We start from the raw sequence: 18,393 nt of genomic DNA, 5'->3' as shown, positions 1-18,393 counted from the left end.
CTGGATGGCAATGATTTTCTTATTTTGGTAGGAAGTGCTGGGGCCATAATTTGACCCCAGGCAGTGGGATTCTTAACCTTTGCTCTTTGGTCATTACACTTAGTTATTAAAATACCAAAAGGACCTCCAGGTAATTTGGTTTTACCCCTGAAGTGATCCCAAGGAAGGATCCTCAGGGCAGCATTTTATGAAGGTTCCAAGGTACACCCTGACTGCCTGCGAGACAGAGAGTGGTGGCAGGAGAGGGTTGGGAGGATGAATTGGCTAATGTCTGCAAAGGGGAGGGCAGAAGCAGCTAAGTGGTGTTATGACTGCCTCTGTGCCTGCCCTGGAAATGCAAACAGCCCTAGGCTTCCACTGCTGGCTGGCCTGGATGGCTAGTGGGAAGCCTGCTGGAAGGGAAGCCCCAGCCATCTGAGAGAGGGAGCAGCAGAAGGAGCCCAGAGCAGTGCTTCCCTCCCTCTGACCTTTAGCTTGAGCTGACGAATTGGCAGCAACTGTGTGACATCAGGGAGACATTTTCTTCTTTGTGAGCTCAGTGCTTCCATTTAAAAATTCCTCAGTCACAAGACGGGAGCTGCAGAAACCCAGGCACACTTGTGGTGGTGGCAGGTGATGTGCACTTGCTCCAAGTCCTCCAGAAGTCTGCGTAATCTGAGGGATTCCGGGCGTCCGCGGGGATGGCCATGTAAGGTGCGATCACTGGCCATATTTATCCACATTGCACTGCCAGCCAGAGAACGCCCTGCAGGGACAGAGTCACAGGGGTTGTTCACACAGGCACCCCAGGAGCCTCTGGCTTCCTCTGGCAGTTCCTTCTGCTTGATCTCTCTCCCTGTTCTTGTCCTGGTGAAAGCTAGCGCTCAGTTTAACATTAAGTGAGCTAAAAAGAGACCTAAACGTGTGTGTGGGGAGGGGGAAGGAATCTTGTGTCTAAGCTTTAGGGTGTGGGGTGGGGGGAAACCTGTTGCCATCAAGTAGAACTGCCCCATAGAGTTTCCAAGGAGCACCTGGTGGATTCAAACTGCTGACCTTTTGGTTAGCAGGCATAGCTCTTAGCCACTACACCACCAGGGTTCATTATTTTACTACAGCAAAGGTCAGAGTTGAAAGGGAGCTTAGATCTCTAAATACTCCAAGCCCCTCATATTGCAGAGGAGGAAACTGCAGCCCCATAGAGGGGAAGCAATTTGCCCAAGGTCTCACAGCAAGTTAGTGGCAGAGGCAGGATTAGAACTGATGACCTTGGCTGAGTTCATTTTTCTCTCTGGGCTCAATTTCCTCATTGGTAAAATGGCATGGTAGGATATAATAATCTACGATTTCTCTCCAGATCTTAAGATACAAAAACAAAATTGAGTGAGTGACTCTCCCAATTTCGGGGGATTCTAGTAGATCAGGGCCCTGGACAAGGCACAATGTGTGGCAAAGAAGGTGGGGGCCATTAGATGAACTGATAACTCACAGACTTTGGGACAGCTGATTTCATCACCTCTGCTGGCCTCTTGACTTCAGCTTCTCCCACTGCCCTTGCCCTTCTAGATACCATTAGTCCTAAAATAACTATCCTCCCTCTCCCCCACTCCTTCCCAGCTCAAAGACACATTTGTGGTTGTAGTTTCCATCAAGTCAATTTTTGACACTATAGAACAGAGTAGAGAGCTGCCCCATAGGGTGTCATAGGCTCTAATCTTTACAGGAGCAGATCACCAGGTCTTTTCTCCTGAGGAGCTGCTGGGTGGGTTCAAACCACAGACCTTTCCATTAAACCCAGTGCGGCAGCCACATACTTAACCATTGTACCACCAGGGCTCCTTAGAGATACACATATTCCCTCACTTCTGCTTGTTTGTTGTTTTTGTTGTTAGCTGCTATCAAGTCAACTTCAACTCATGGAGACCTTATTATGTACAACAGAACAAAATGTTGCCTAGTCCTGGTCATCCTCACAAGTGCTGGCATGTTCAAGTCTATTGCTGTGGCTAGTATGCCAATTTATATCACTGAAGGTCTGCTGTGCCCTCATTGGCCCTCTATTTTATCAAAACTGATGTCCTCTTCTAGCAATTGATCCCTCCTGACGACATGCCCAAAGCAAAAGAGCTGGACAGTGCTCTGCTGTGATCCATAAGGTTTTCATTGGCTAATTTTCAGAAGTAGATCACTGGGACTTCCTAGTCTGTCATACTCTGGAAGCTCCATTGAAAAGTGTCCATCATGGGTGACTCTACTGGTACTCGAAATATACTGGTGACAGCTTCCAGCATCATAGCAACATGCAAGCCATCACAATTTGACAAACTGACAGAAGGTGGTCTGCTTGTTTTAAAAAAAAAAATTACTGGACCATTATTACTATAACTTATGTATCTATAGCTTTAGCTTTCCATTACTATTGAGGATTCATGCACTATGTGCCAGGTACTAAGTACTTCATATTAGTACATTTAATTATCCTACCTCTACCCTTAAGGAGCCCTGATGTCACAGTGGTTAAAGTTCTCACTCGGCTATTAAACAAAAGGTTGGTGATTCAAACCCACTCAGTAGCTCCTTGAGAGAAAAGACCTGGTGATCTGTTTCCATAAAGATTACAGCCTATCAAACCCTATGGGGCAGTTCTACTCTGTTCTATAGGGTCGCTATGAATTGGAATCAATCTGATGGCAATGGGTTTGGTTGTTTTTTACCTCCACCCTTAGGTTATCACCCCCATTATATAGACGAAGAAACAGAGGCTCAGAGATTTACATACTTAGAAAATCCCATAGCTAGTAAGTGGTTAATCCTTACTGCAACTCGAATCTGGGTGATGAGCAAGCTCCAGTTCTTAACCACTGCTATACAGTGCCTCTCTGGAAGACCTAAGCTCTGGCTATGGCTGATTAGTTCAGCTGTATATGACAGGCACTAATAAGACTGAGGTCATTGGCTTTATTCTTGTGTTGTTGCTAGTTGCCGTTCAGTCGATTCCAACTCATGGCAATCCCATGGGTACAGAGTAGAACTGCTCCGCAGGATTTTCAAGGCTGTGACCTTTTGGAAGCAGATCACCAAGCCCATATTCTGAGGTGCCTCTGGGTGCATTTGAACCACCAACCTTTCAGCTAGTAGTCACTTAACCATTTGTGCCACCCATACCATACCATACCCATTGCCATTGAGTTGATTCCAACTCATAGTGACCCTATAGTACAGAGTAGAACTGCCCTACAGGGTTTCCAAGGCTGTAAATTTTTATGGAAGCAGGCTATCACATCTTTCTCCCTTGGAGCTACTGGTGGGTTTGAACCAATGGCCTTTCGGTTAGCAGCCAAGCACTTAACAACTGTGCCACCAGGGCTCCTTTTGGGCCACCCAGGGACTCCTTTATTCCTGTAAGGACCCAATATAGTTGCCTTAGTCCCACAACCACAGACTGTACCCCTGAATTTGACCCCTGGTCTCACAATGAATACTCAGGATTGGGGTTCAGAGTAGGGAGAAGAGCCAGGATCATTTGTTTTACATGACTGCTAGAAAAAAATTCAAAGTGTTCAGTGATCATTCTGTTCCTCTGAATTCCTGGTGGTTAAAGAGGATACAGGAAACCCTGGCGGCATAGTGGTGAAGTGCTACAGCTGATAACCAAAAGGTCAGCAGTTTGAATCCACCAGGTGCTCCTTGGAAACTCTATGGGGCAGCTCTACTCTGTCCTGTAGGGTCGCTATGAGTTGGAACTGACTTGACAGCAACGGGTTTGGTTTTCTTTTTTTGGGCTGTGGGTGAGGGGCTGATCTGGGAAGGTGTCCTTTAAACTGAGTGTACATTCCAAACCGGGAGTAGAGCTGGAGCAAGGTACAAAGGACTGAGTGAACACAACCTCATCAGGAACTTGGAGGTCTCACGTGTTCTACAGGGAGCCAGCTTACCTTTTTAGGCAAAGAGCAACTTTTGCAGGTACCAGTCTACATCACCTTCATCATCATCAAAGCTATCATTGATGCAATTTATTATGTGCTAGACACTCTGCTACATGCTTTACTCACACCCCTTTGTTTTGTACAACAACTGTATAAAGTAGGTATTATTAACATCATTTTACAGGTGAGGAAACTGAGGCTTAAAGAGGGTAAGGTGCTAGCCTGGGTTAGGAGGAGCTTGTGCTCTTAATCATTCCTTTCTACGTCCCCAGTTTGTTCTTCTTTGCTTTTTCTTTGTAGATGCTTTTCCTTTTTTGGTGGGGGTGCTTTTCTCTCAAGTGTGTGTTTGTGTGGGTCCATCCAGACCCCCTCCTATCCAGCAGGGAACTCTGGGAGCTCAGCCGCTCAGCTTTGGTCCTCTCTACCTCCCCATTGTGTTTCCACACACGATTCTGCACAAAGTGAACCAAGCCTGAAGTTCTGTACATTGTTTTGTTTTTTTTCCCATGAGAAAATTAAAACCAAAGAAGAACTGAAACATATTCAGAAGCATTTATTGTGCCACCACCACTGCTCAAGGCATTTACCCTGGCAGAAGGTTAATAAAATTAGGGGTTCTATTGGAAAGTGCTTTTGAAAGATGTGTGTCCACATGGGCATGGGAAAGAGGTGTTACATATTGAAAGTTAATTAGGGGTAGATTTTGGAGGGCTTTAAATGCCAGCCTGGGAAGTTTTGAACTTCATTTTGTGCCGATAGAGAGAAAAAGGAAAGGGAAAGGAGAGTCTACCCTGCCCGGGCACTGGGCTGGCACACAGTTATCACATTCAGTCATTAGGATCAAGGAAGGTTTTCGAACAGGGGCACTTGGATACAATCAGTTTTAGGAGGATGAATCCGTGTTGGATACTCGATGAATTGGAAGGAAAAGGCTTTGGAAGTAGGAATTCCAGTTCGCAGGTTATTATAAAGGCTGAGTGAGCACCGGTGGTTCAGTGGTGGAATTCTCACAGTTGACCTGAGTTCGATTCCCAGCCAATACCTCATGGCACCACTCATCTGTTCAGGGAAGCATGTGTGTTGCTATGATGCTGAACAGACAGACTAGGAAGAAAGGACTGGTGATCTACTTCTGAAAATCAGCCATAAAAACCCTATGGATCACAACAGTCTGGCCCTGTTGTGCTTGGGGGTCACCATGTGTCGGGGCAGCTAACAACAATTTAAGGCTGTGAAGGTGGGGTAGAGAGGTGGGTTTAGAGCCTGAATGACAGAGATGGTAATGGTAGCAAAAAAGGGGACATTTTCTAAAGATGTTAACATGTGATAAATGTGTTTTTATATATAAACTCTGCTTCATCTGTTTTGCAAATTTGATTTCAGGTATTAGGGATTTTTTTGTTTGTTTTGTTTTTTTTTCTATAGGTCCCACTTGTGTCTTTGTAATAAATTCTCTTGCAAATCTTTGCTTTGAGTCCAGGTCCTCGTTTGTTGCCTGGACCTGAATGAAACTCAGATAGTTAAAAGCTTGAATTTGAGTCTTAGCTTAGCCCCCTACTGACTTGGAGAAGAATCTAAACTTAGCAAAATGCTTTCCCTCCATCTATCTTCAGGGATTGGTCTAAAAAGTCACTCTCTACCCACCCCCGCTAACTAATGAACTATATCTAATAGCCTCTCTTTAGAGAGTCCTTTGAGAAAGAGATGGCATTTGTTTTTGACCTCATTATCCATTTCAGCCTGTCCTTGATGAAAATAATCGCCCCTTAGGCAGGTACATTCCTCACATTCCTTTCTCCGTTTGCTGCTAAGACATTGTTAACCCCAGAGACCATGGGAAAATGCCACTGTCGGCTTCAGAGAGTCTCAGGGCAGTGGGCACAAGATAACAAGAGGTGAAGAGGTCAGAGTGGAAACCGCTTTTATCTTTTCAGGCTGTTTCCAATCCAGACAAAGGGTCCTGTCCAGGGGTGCAAGGCCCACGCGGCTTTATTTTATGGTCAGGCCTTGAAAGGGGGTGGGAGGACCATGTCCTCTCTGGATATTGTTTTGGAGGCAGATGCCTGGTTCCCGGGAAGTCCAAGACTCCTGGGGGAATGCTAAGTGGAAGGAAGGGCAAGCTGCCCCTGCTTAGGCGGAAGAGACCACCCAGCTACTCAAAGCAGGGTGTGAAGGGCTTGAATGGAATGAGCTGCCCAGCTGGATTTATCATTCAGACAGATTAAGGGTGTGAGGCTGTTTAGCTGCTTCCAGTCGGGGTAGCTCTTAGATTTGCAGCAAAAAGAAAAAGGGTACGTGGAGGGGGAAAAGAAACACAGGGGTGCTGTAGAGACAGAGAATGAACAGAAGAGGTAAGACTGTTAGGAAATCTGTGGGGGATCTACATTTCCTCTCAGCTCTCCTCTAACCTGCATTATGACTTTGAACAAGTCTTTTTTCCCATCTGTAAACTGAAAGGATTGGAATGGTTTAGAAGGTGTCTCAAGGGGCTGCCTTCAGGTAAGGAGAGGGGAAGCCTTATGCTGTTCTTCCTGTCCCCAGTACACTTTCCCCAGCTTGTTTCATTGTGTTTTATTGGGAAGGTAAGGCAACCACTCCGAGGGAGAAAGACCTGGTGAGCTGCTTCGTAAAGATTGCTGTTGTATACTGTCAAGTTGATTCCAACTCATAGCAACCCTATAAGACTGCCCCCATAGGGTTCCCCAGGCTGTAATCTTTACAAGAGCAGGTGGCCAGGTTTTTTCTCTAGGAGAGTGGCTGATGCCTAGAAAACACTATGAGGCAGTTCTACTCTGTCACATGGGGTCACTGTGAGTCAACAGCACCTAACAATAACAACAACAAACATAAGCACAATATCAATGATTGAAAGTAAAGAATTCCATCTCATGAAACTCTCAGTCCTACTCCCCAATAACCTCCATACAATAATGACTGCCTTTTGAGTGGATTTCCCTTCAATCTTTTTTCAAAATATAAAAAGTATATATATATACATATATGTGGTAATATATATATATATACACACACGTGGTAAAATATATATAACAGTTTGCCATTTTAATCACTTTAAATGTACAATTCAGTGACATTAATTACATCCACCATGTTGTACACCCATCACCAGTATCCATTTCCAAAAGCTTTCATCACTCCAAGAAACTCAGTGCCCCTTAAGCAATAACTCCCCGTTCCTCCCTCCCTCCTGCCCCTGGTAACCATTAATAAACTTTCGTCTCTGGCATTTACCTATTCTGGATATTTTATACTAGTGGGATCACACAATATCTGTTCTTTTGTGACTGATCTTTCATTTAGCATAATGCTTTCAAGGTTCATCCTTGTTACAGCATGTATCAGAACTTCCTTTCTCTTTAGCGCTGAATAATATTCCATTATATGGATAGAACACATTTTGTTTATCCATTTGTCTATTGATGGACACTTGGGTTGTTTCTACATTTTAGCTATTGTGAATAATACTGCAATGAACATTGGTGTACAAGTATCTGTCTCAAGTTCCTGCTTTCATCTTTTGGGTATATACCTAGAGTGGAATTGCTGGGTCATTTTATGTTTAACAAAAGTGGGCGTGTATATATATACACATACATATATATATACATACAGTGAAGCCTGTGACAGATGGAACTCCACAGGACTGCCCTGTTTTTCTGGGTCTTGCAAGTTTTTCACCTTTGACAGGGTACAGTCTTACCACTTTTCTATCGGTCATTTCAGTGGAAAATATTTGAGTTTTCTACTCTGACAGGTTTCCACCCTACACAGGTGCCAGCTTTCGCGGGTTTTACTGTATATATAAAAACCAAACTTATTGCCATCGGTTGATTCTGATCCCTAGCGACCCTATAGGACAGAGTAGAACTGCCCCATAGGGTTTCCAAAGTTGTAATCTTTAAGGAAGCAGACTGCCACGTCTTTTTTCCACGGATCGGCTGGTGGATTTGAACTGCCAACCTTTTGGTTAGCAGCCAAGCACTTAACCACTGCGCCACCAGGGCTTCATTTTTTTTTTTTTCCCCCTTAACATATCTGTTGTTCACCTACAGTTTTGTATCCTACTTTTTTCAGTCGATTCGCGATGCTGGATATCTTCCATTTGCCCCTCCAGATTTTCCTGCCAACTACCTTCACCCTTCCCCTCCTCTGGCTTCTGGTTGGGTTTGACCAATGAGTTGCTCCAGCAGTAAGTGCTCGCTCCCTTCCAGGTCACCAGTGGACAAGCTGAGTCCCTCCATCAATGGCCACAGCCCTGGTAAGGACCTCTCCATGCAGTTCTCTCATCATGTTGTGTAGTAGGGCTCCCTCTGCCCCTGCAGGCCTAGCCTAGATGTGCAAACAGTTCCCCTCTACTCTGTTGCTTTTCCAAACACTGCCCTCACCTTTGTAAATAGCCCCTCTGCCTTTTTTTTCTTATTGTGCTATACGTGAAAGTTTACACTTCAAGTCAGTTTCTCATACAAAAAGTTATACACAATTGTTATGTGACCCTAGTTGCCCCACCCACAAAGTGACAGCAGGCTCCTCCTCTTCACCCTGTATTTCCTGTGTCCATTCAACCAGCTCCTGTCCCCCCTGCCTTATCCTCTCACCTCTGAACAGGAGCTGCCCACACAGTCTCGTGTGTCTACTTGAGCTAAGAAGCACACTCTTCACCAGCATCGTTTTATGTCTTATAGTCCACTGTAACCTTTGTCTGAAGAGTTGGCTTCGGGAATGGTTTTAGTTTTGGGCTAACTGAGAGTCCAGGGGCCATGACCTCTGGGGTCCCTCCAGTCTCAGTCAGACCATTAAGTCTGGTCTTTTTACTAGAATTTGAGGTCTGCATTCCACTGTTCTTCTGCCCCATCAGGGATTCTCTGTTGTGTTTCCTGTCAGGGCAGTCAGTGGTGGTAGCTGGGCATCATCTAGTTCTCCCAGTCTCAGGCTGATGGAATCTCTAGTTTATGTGGCCCTTTCTGCCTCTTGAATAGTCCCTTTTTTAAACTCTCCTCAAATTTCCCAATTTTGAGTGTGCTACCTGTTCGCTGCTGGGACTTTGTCACAGAACATTGGCAATTTCCAGATAACTACACTTAATCTGGAAACCCTGGTGTCATAGTGGTTAAGAGCTATAGTCGCTAACCAAAAGGTCAGCAGTTTAAATCCACCAGGCACTCCTTGAAAACTCTATGGGGCAGTTCTCTGTCCTACAGGGTCTCTATGAGTTGGAATCAACTCTATGGCAATGGGTATGGGTACACGTAATCTATGTGGATTACAGCTGCATAGATTTTGTTGAGTATGTATACCCAAGTCACTTAACCATTCCCCTATTGCTCGCTGTTTAATTTACTTCCTGTTTTTTTAGTATCAAAGCCTCAGTGAAATACTCCCCAGACAAGAAATGGTGGTTTCTGCTAATTGCAGGCACTTCCTTTCCTTTCTCGATATAAGTTCATGTTAGGAGATTGATCATTTCATCGAGCATGTGTTCAGCTGCAGGCCTTGACTACCTTCAAGGAATTTACAAGTTGATAGGACAAAATTGAGATAGTGATGTTAGGGGAACAACTGAGTCAAACTATGCGATATGCGTAGACATTCAAAGACAGGGGAGGGAGGGAGGTGACAGATGGTTAGTTGGAAAAAGTTGGCTGACTGGCTGGACTATCTCAGGACGGGGCTGTCTAAAATTATATTTGTCACCCTGGTTAACTTATCACAGTCCTGAATTGAGCCCTCACCTGATTTTGTATGATTTGGTTTGATTAGTATGTAAAAGAAGAATGCCTAGTGATTAATTTACAAAGAGAAAAATGCCTGTTATGTGGAACTGAACCTTTGCATCAATATCCCTAACAAGTTATGTTCCATAAGCAGAAGCCAAGTGGTAACTGGAACATTGTTTGGGGGGCACGCGTTCTTTACAAAAAATGGTCAGATGACTTGAAAGCCTGAGGGCCTCAGACTGGGTAGTGAGACACACCCAGCTCTGCAGAAGAGATGGCCTTGCCCAGGGATCTCCCTATTCCAGGTCTGTCGGCCAAGGCTCCTTTGCCTATATCCTGGTGGCGCTTAGATATGCACTGTCAACTTGAGCCTTTGTGACTCCTCCTTTTCCTTGATTTTACTTTGGAAATTTGACCCTCCATTTAAAGATGCTTTTTATAACTTTAAATGCACAGAATCGCCTGGGGATCTTGTTAAAATGCAAATTTTGATTCAGTAGATCTGGGGTGGGGGCCAAGAGTTAGCATTCTCAACAAGCTCCCAGGTGATGCCAAAATGCCTTTAATAAACATACAATAAGTCCAAAGGCTCCAGAACAACAACAACAAAAGATGTCTTCTGTCTTTTCTTATAGCTCTGCTCTAATCCCCATTATGGAGCCCCCGAATGGTGAAATGGTTAGCTGAAAAGCTAGAGGTTCAAGTCCACCCGGAGGCAGCTCAAAAGAAAGGCCTGGTGATCTATTTCCAAAAAAATCAGCACAGTTCTGACACACGCGGGGTTGCCATGAATAGGAATTGACACAACTGCAACTGGTTTCGTTTTGGTTTTAATCCCCATTATGTGTTTGATTTACAATTTAATATTGATCTGGGCAGACTTGTGTCATAGTTCCTGGCTGAGGGGTGGCGGCTCTTTGTGGTAGCTCCCTAATGCCGGCAGGAAACAGATCACTGTGGCCAGAGCAGTGGTGCAAGAGGTCTTGACAGAGGAGGTGGACATTTCACATGGGCGCTGCAGGGCTGAACTTTGGCCGCTCCAATGTCCTGCCTTCACACTATCTCTGTGCCCAGGAGCGGCACGCCGACCATTCACACCGCACTTTTACCTAAAGCTGGGAAACCTCACTGACGCAGAGATCTTTGTTTCCCCTTTTTGCAGAGAAAGAAAAGCAAAACCTGTGTGAGTGTACATGAAGTGACATAGCTTGAGCCTTCAAAGCTAGTCCTTCACAATTTTATTTAAATGAAGGACCGAATAGAATAAAATGAGTGAATTAATCACAACCATATTAATGGTGCTGCCTTACATTTTAAAAGCACCACAGATTTCAAAGCATTTGAATATCCACAATCTATTTGATCCTTTCAACAACCCTGGGAGGTAGAGTAGGCATTATTATCTCTATGTTGTTGTTGGATGCCATTGAGTCAACTCTGACCCACTGAGTCGATTCTGACTCATAGCGACCTCATATGACAGAGTAGAACTGCTCCATACGGCTTCCAGGGTTGGAATCTTTACCGAAGCAGACTGCCACATCTTTTTCCTGCAGAGCAGCTGGTGAGTTAAAACTGCTGACCTTTCGGTTAGCAGCCTAGCCCTTAACCGTTGCACCACCAGAGCTCCTTTTATTATCTATTTATTATCTCTATTTTCTAGCTAAAATTGAACCTCACAAAGGGCAAATGACGTGCCCAGGCTCAACTAGCTTCTGAGTGGTGGAACTTGGATTCAAAGCTTTCAAGTACTCAGTGTGCTTTCACAGCTGCTGCCTCACGTGTTATCTGTCCCTCCCACACCTCCCACCCCTGGACATCACATTTGACCACAAATGATTATGAAGTACCCAAGGACCCAGAAGTGGGAGCAGACCTGGGTCTCAGCCCCATGTTTTTATTCTTAACTTTGCACAACACTTGCTGCCTCTTCCTCTAGGTTGTCTATGAGTCAGCCTGCCATTCTCACTGCCACTCTCCCTGCCCGAGTTTTATCAGCACACAGTAGTCACCCTAGGTTACTTAGCCTTCGCCAAACCCTCGTGGAGCCCTAGGCCTTGTGCCAGGTTTTGAGGATACAGGCATGACTACATCCGGGTCCCTGCCCTCAAGGGCCTCCCAGGGAAATGGTGGTTCAGATACCCTAAAACAGGTCGTGGCCACAGGACCAAGAAAGAGCACTGATGGTGAGATGTGCAGGGCGGGGGTCTGAGGAGGGGCGGGGTAGTGGTAGGCTGCTTCCTCTCGTTGGTCTTCTGGCCTCCAGGTTCTCGCCCGTCACAGGCCTGTACACAGCACACTCAGTCTTCCTTAGGCACTCTGTGTTCTGTGTGTCCCTGGTCAAGATCCTTTAGTAACTTCACGGTGCCAGGACTTCAGTGTGGCATTTAGTGCCCTCATTATCTGGCCCCCACATCTCACTGCTCCTCAGTACTACCCTCTGGGCCAACCATAGCTTTCTCCTGAATGGCCCAGGCATTTATTGCTGCATATTCCTATGATCTGATCAAAGGAATCATAGTAATAACCATATTGCTTCTCTATGTCACTCTGCTAAGTGCATTTTTTTTCATATTATTTCATGTAATCCTCACAACTCCATGTGGTAGGTATCATCTTTATTTTATAGATGAGAAAACCAAGGTTCTGAGAGGTTAGATAACTTACCCAAGTCACACAGCAAGAACATGGCAGAGCTGGAACTCAGCCCCCTGAGTCAAACCCAAAAAGTGACCCCACTCTTGCCATTCCTCTCCACTGAGATGATGGGCACAAAATGACATATATAAGGGTTTGTCTCCTCACTCTGGCTGCTCCCACACTGGAAATACCCACTTTCTCCTCCAAACCAAAACCAAACCAAACCCATTGCCATCCAGTCAATTCCAACTCATAGCAACCCTATAGGACAAAGTAGAACTACCGCATATGGTTTCCAAGGAGCAGCTGGTAGATTCGAACTGCTGATCTTTTGGTTAGCAGTCATTGCTCTTAACCACTGTGCCACCACGGCTCCTTTCTCCTCCTTCAGAGATGCCGATATTGCACTTCCCTCAATACTCCCTAGGGACTTTCTCTCACCTTTAAATTCTCTCAGTTTTTACATGCTCCCTTTATACCCTGTGATCATGGATTACTTAAGCTTCCATTGCCTTGGAATTGTTCTCTAGGGATTTCATGGAGGTTCATTTGAGCCTGACTACAAAACTACTATTCAGACTGACTAGACAGCCAACATCCATAATAATAACTAGCAATTAATGTTGCTGAAAATGGAGACCAGTTATTCAGAACACCAGTAGATGCATCAAGAAGGACTCACAGTATAATTAGCATGGTCATATCTCTGGGCTACAGTCTCCTCGTCTGAAAAATGCAGGGTCTTGGACTAGCTGGTCTCTGTTGTTGTGTGCCATTGAGTTGACTCATACCAACCCAATGTGACAGAGCAGAATCGCCACATACGGTTTTCCAGGATGTAATCGTTACAGAAGCAGATCTCCAGGTCTTTCTCCCGAGGAGCTGATGGGTGGATTTGAACTGCCAACTTTTCTGGTTAGCAGCCAAGCACTTAACTGTTGTGCCACCAGGGCTCCAAGATTTATTTATTGTGCTCTCACCATTTATTAGGTACTGCTCAAGGTACGGAGGATAAAACAGACAAAAATCTTTGCCCTCATTCTAGTAGGAGGAGACAGACAATAGACAAAGTATATATGTAAAACATCTACTGTGTCAGTTGATGATAAGTGTTATGGGAAAATATAAAGCAGGGAAGAGAAGAAAGGATGTTGAGGAGTGACACCTGGCTTACATTTTGAAAGGTTCACTAGCTGCAGGTAGAGAATTGACCACTACAGGAAAAACAAGCAAGCAAGGAGACCAATTAAGAGGTAATTGTAGTAATCCAGACAAGAGATCTACCAGTGTGTCACACTGTGGTGGGTTGCATGTTGCTCTGATGCTGGAAGCTATGCCATTGGTATTTTAAATGCTAGCAGGATCACCCATGGTGGACAGGTTTCAGCAGAGCTTCCAGACTAAGACAGACTAGGAAGAAGGACCTGGCTATCTACTTCTAAAAAACTTGGCCGGTGAAAACCTTATGAATAGCAGTAAGACATTGTCTGATATAGTGCCAGAAGATGAGCCCCTCGGGTTGGAAGGTATTCAAAATATGACCGGGGAAGAGCTGCTCCCTAAGAGATGGAGTGACACAGTGGCTACAACAAGGGGCTCAAACATAGCAACAATTGTGCAGGATGGTGCAGAACCGGGCAGTGTTTCCTTCTGCTGTACATAGGGCCACTATGAGTTGGACCTGACTCAACAGCACCTAACAACAGACAAGGGATGTTGGTGTGGCTTGGACAAGGATTGTAGAAGTAGGTCAGATTTTGGATACAATTTGAAGGTAAAAGCAAAACCCAAACCAAATCAGTTGCCGTTGAGTTGATTCTGACTCATAGCAACCCCATGTTTCAGAGTAGAACTCCACTCCCCAGGGTTTTCAAGGCAGTGATCTTTCAGGAGCAGATCATCAGGCCTTTTTTCTGAGGTGCCTTGGGTGGGTTCGAACCACCCCAACCTTTAGTTAGTAAAGTAGTTGAGCACTTAACCATTTGGGCCACCCAGGGACTTCTTCTGAAGGTAAAGCCAGCATAATATACTGATAGATTGTATGTGGAGTGGACTCAAGGATGTCTCCAAGATTTTGGCTAGGAAGGAAGAAGCATCTGGGAGAATGGAGTTACCATTAACTCAGGTGGGGAAGACAAAGGGAGGAGAAGGTTTTGAAGAGACGTGTAGAAATGTGGAATAGGCCGTTGGATACGTGAGCCTGGATTTTAAGAGGGAGGTCCAGCCTGGAGCTATAAGTGGGAGAGTCATCAGGATATGGGTGATATATCAGACACCTTTTAAGCACTACTCCAAGTCCTCTTGGTCCCTCCTCTTCCTTTAACTGTTATGCAGGCTTTGGCCAGATTTGCAATGGTACAAGCTAACATTGCCTCACCTCTGCTGCTTGGTGTACCTCTTGCTTCCCACCCCAGGGTGGCTGCAGGGCACTGCAAGAACTCACTTGGCACTGCCATAGGTACAGCCCAGGTTGTGGGGGAGTTGATGCCCATGGCCACCTTTTACCAATAGGGAATGGAGGCTGATGGGTAAATGCTTCCCCTTTTCACTCCTCGGTAGACAATTTTGAGTCTCCTTAGAAGGTTCTGTGGAATCAAGCTTCAGTTGCTCATAGTGGTGGTCAGTTCAATAATCCATGAATGAATTGGTTTTCCTTTATTCCGTGTTTCACTTCCCCTATCCCACATCCCTGCTCTCTAGAATTTCATCCCCAGGTAAATGACCTGTTTGCAAACCTTTTATTAAAGTTCTGCTCCTAGGGAAATCTAGGCTAAGACAGATGGTATTTAACACCATGAGACTGTGTGAGATTGCCAACGGAGTGAAGAAGTTGGAGGACAGACCCAAGGACTGAGTCCTGGGACCCTCCAACATTTAGAGCTGAAGGAGATGAGGAGAACCTGGCAAAGGAGATCCTGAAGGAGTAATCAAGAGAATGTAGTATCTTGGAAGCCAAGTGAAACGTGTTTCAAGGAAGAAGGAATGATCCTTGCTGAGTAGTCAAGTAAGATGAAGACTGAGCGATGACCACTAGGTTTAACCACATGGAGAGAACTGGCAACCTTAACAAAGAGTAGTTTGGGTGGAGGAGCTGTGCAGTGATTGAAATGGGTTCAAGAGAGAAAAGAAGGGAAGAAAGCATAAACAGTTATTTGAAGGAGTTTTACCTAGGAGAGTAGAGAAATGGAGGAGAAGCTGAGGAGGAAGTAGAGTCAAGGTAAAACCAAAAACCGAGTTGATTCTGACTCATAGTGACCCTGTAGGACAGAGTAGAACTGTCCCACAGGGTTTCCAAGGCTGTGATCTTTACAGAGGCAAACTGCCCCATATTTCTCCCTTGGAAAGTCTGGTGGGGGGTTGAACCATTGACCTTTTGGTTAGCAGCTAAGCACTTAACCACTGAAGCACCAGGGCTTCTTAGAGTCAAGATAGACTTTATTTTATAAGATGGGAGAATTTACAGCATTATATGCTGATAGGACGGAGCCCTGGTGGCGCAGTGGTTAAGCTCTAGGCTGCTAACCGAAAGGTTGGTGGCTTGAGCCCACCAGCTGCTCCATGGAAAAAAGATATGGCAGTCTGCTTTCGTAAGGATTATAGCCTTGGAAACCCTATGGGGCAGTTCTACTCTGTCCTATAGGGTTGCTATGCCTCAGAATCAATTCCATGGCAATGGGTTTGGTTTGGTTTTTGGATGTTGATGGGAATGATTCAGCAAAGAAGAGAAAATAGATAATGAAGCGGGGAGAGGGAGACTTGCTGGAGCGAGGGGATGGGATTCACTGCACAAGCGAAGGTATTTGCCTTCGGCGCACAGTTTATCCCTAAACTGGGGCAGTGGGAGGAAGGGAAGCAGGGAAGCCAAGTAGGTGGGCAAATGCCTTGCTGAGACTCATCAAGTACTTGAACTGCAAAAGGTCATCAAGAGTGAGCCTATTCTGTCCATCATTTCCCTCTATGTATTTTACGGGTAAGACCCAGAGAGAAGTGACTTGCCCAAGAACACACTACTGATTAGAGACAGAGTTGGAATTAGAATCCAAGGCTCCTACTGCCCCACCCAGCACACTGTGGCTCTCTCCTTGGCCAGGATCCTTAGCATATTTTCAGTCATCCCAGCAATGCTCTGGGTGTTGTTAAAAAAAAAAAAAAAAATCCAAACCTGTTACCATTGAGTCGACTCTGACTCATAGTGACCCCTACAGGACAGAGTAGTATTGTTAAGTGCTGTCAAGTTGATTTTCCACTCTTAGCAACCCCATGTGACAGAGTGGAACTGCTCCATGGGGTTTCCTAGGCTGTATCTTTACGAAGCAGATCACCACATCTTTCTCTCAAAGACCCAGTGGGAAGATTTGAACCCCCAACCTTTCAGTTAGCAGCCGGACACTTAACCATTGAGCCACCAGGACTCTGTAGTGCTCTGGGTAGTGGGTGGATAGTCATGTGGGATCCAGGAAGGATGTTATTGTTATTAGCAGTCAAGGAGTCAGCCCCTATCTCATGGCAAATTCATGCACAACAGGATTGGACTGTTGTGCTCTATAGGATTTTCATTGGCTGATTTTGGGGAGTTGATTGCCAGGCCTTTCTTCCTAGTCTATCTTAGTCTGGACGCCCCACTGAAACCTGCTCAGTGTCATAGCAACACATAAGCCTCTACTGATAGGCAGGTGGTCGCTGTGCTTGAAGTGCATTGGCTGGGAATCAAACCCAGGTTTTCCACACGGAAGATGAGGATTCTACCCACTGAACCACCAGGCATTAGAAGAGAGAAATAGAGAAAAGAGCCAACTTCAGAATAGCACTAACAAGCCATGGGATTAGGTAATTTGGAAAGTTTACTGACGAATTTAAGGGATTTTCCTAGATGATTTAGTCAACTTAATCACAGTAAGGAAAGATGCAAACTGGCAGAATGGGTCGAGAAAATCTGTCAAAATGCAGAGGAGGAAAATGCAGAAGGGAGGATATTATAAATCCAAATGCAAACATAAGAGCATGAATCCTTGTGGAATATAGACACCTGGTTTCAAATATTGTTGGTCTTGTTTCCCAATTTGGGGTTTGGAAATACCATCACTTGAAGCTTAGATTGCATTTGAATTATGGTGTTGGCAAAGAATATCGAATATACTGTGGACTGCCAGAAGGACAAACAAATCCGTCTTAGAAGAAATACAATCAGAATGCTCCTTAGAAGTGAGGATGGTGGGACTTTGGCTCATTTCAGACATGTCATCAGGAAAGACCAATCTCTAGAAAAGGTCATTATGGTTGGTAAATTGGAGGTTTGGGGAAGGTGAGGGAGACCCAGGGTGAGACAGATTGACACAGTGGCCAAAACAATGGACTCAAACACAGCCACGATCATGAAGATGGCACAGGACAGGCCAACGTTTTGTTCTGTTATACATAAGGTCACCATGAATCTGAGCCAATTCAACAGCACCTAACAACAACAACATGAAGCATCTCGACGGTACAGGCTGGATTGAGCACAGTGTCAGAGTCACGTACCTGGATGTAGTCCACCAAATCTCCAAGGGACTTGAAGGCCATGTACATGACCTCACGCTTTCCTCCCCACTTCTGCATGATGCACGAGAAGGTGCTGGCCCACACCACATCCCACACACGGTGCATGCCCTCCTGCAGGCTGGCCTCAGTCTCACCCTCACCCGCCTCGTGGAAGTTGCTGCACCACAAAAAGAAGCCGGCTTGCTCAGTGCCACCCAATACCTCATGGAAGATGTCCAGCATGTAGGCGTCCTCCTGGCGATTGCCATCCACCACCATGATCACCTTGAGGTTAGGGAAAGCGATGTGCTGAGCCGAGCACAGGCACTTGCGCTAGTAGTCAGGGTCCTCCTGGTAGGTGGCGATGCAGAGTGCCACTGAGGCCCGTGGCATGCGTTCTCATGAATGCAGCATGAGAAATGGTCAGTGAGTCTCCAGGAGAGAGAGGCCATGAAAAAGAGACACAGAGATGCTGCTGGTCCCATGGAAGAGCCACACACCAGGCCTTGCCTTAACCTCTAGGAAACTTATAAAACCACTGCATTCTCTTTCTCTGATTCCATTCATTTCACAAACGTTCTCTGTGCTTTTGATTTGTG

At 45.4% G+C, this 18,393-nt stretch overlaps 1 pseudogene; it reads right to left on the bottom strand.

The window, feature by feature from the left end:
* Positions 1–699: 699 nt before the first annotated feature.
* On the bottom strand, positions 700–18,187 carry LOC126068905 (hyaluronan synthase 3-like; annotated as a pseudogene).
* Between the last annotated feature and the right edge of the window lie 206 nt (positions 18,188–18,393).

The sequence above is a fragment of the Elephas maximus genome, chromosome 1 (assembly GCF_024166365.1).
Source record: "Elephas maximus indicus isolate mEleMax1 chromosome 1, mEleMax1 primary haplotype, whole genome shotgun sequence".
In the NCBI taxonomy this organism is placed as follows: Eukaryota; Metazoa; Chordata; class Mammalia; order Proboscidea; family Elephantidae; genus Elephas; species Elephas maximus.
The sequence above is the reverse complement of the archived record's forward strand: the minus strand, read 5'-3'. Positions and strand labels throughout refer to the sequence as shown.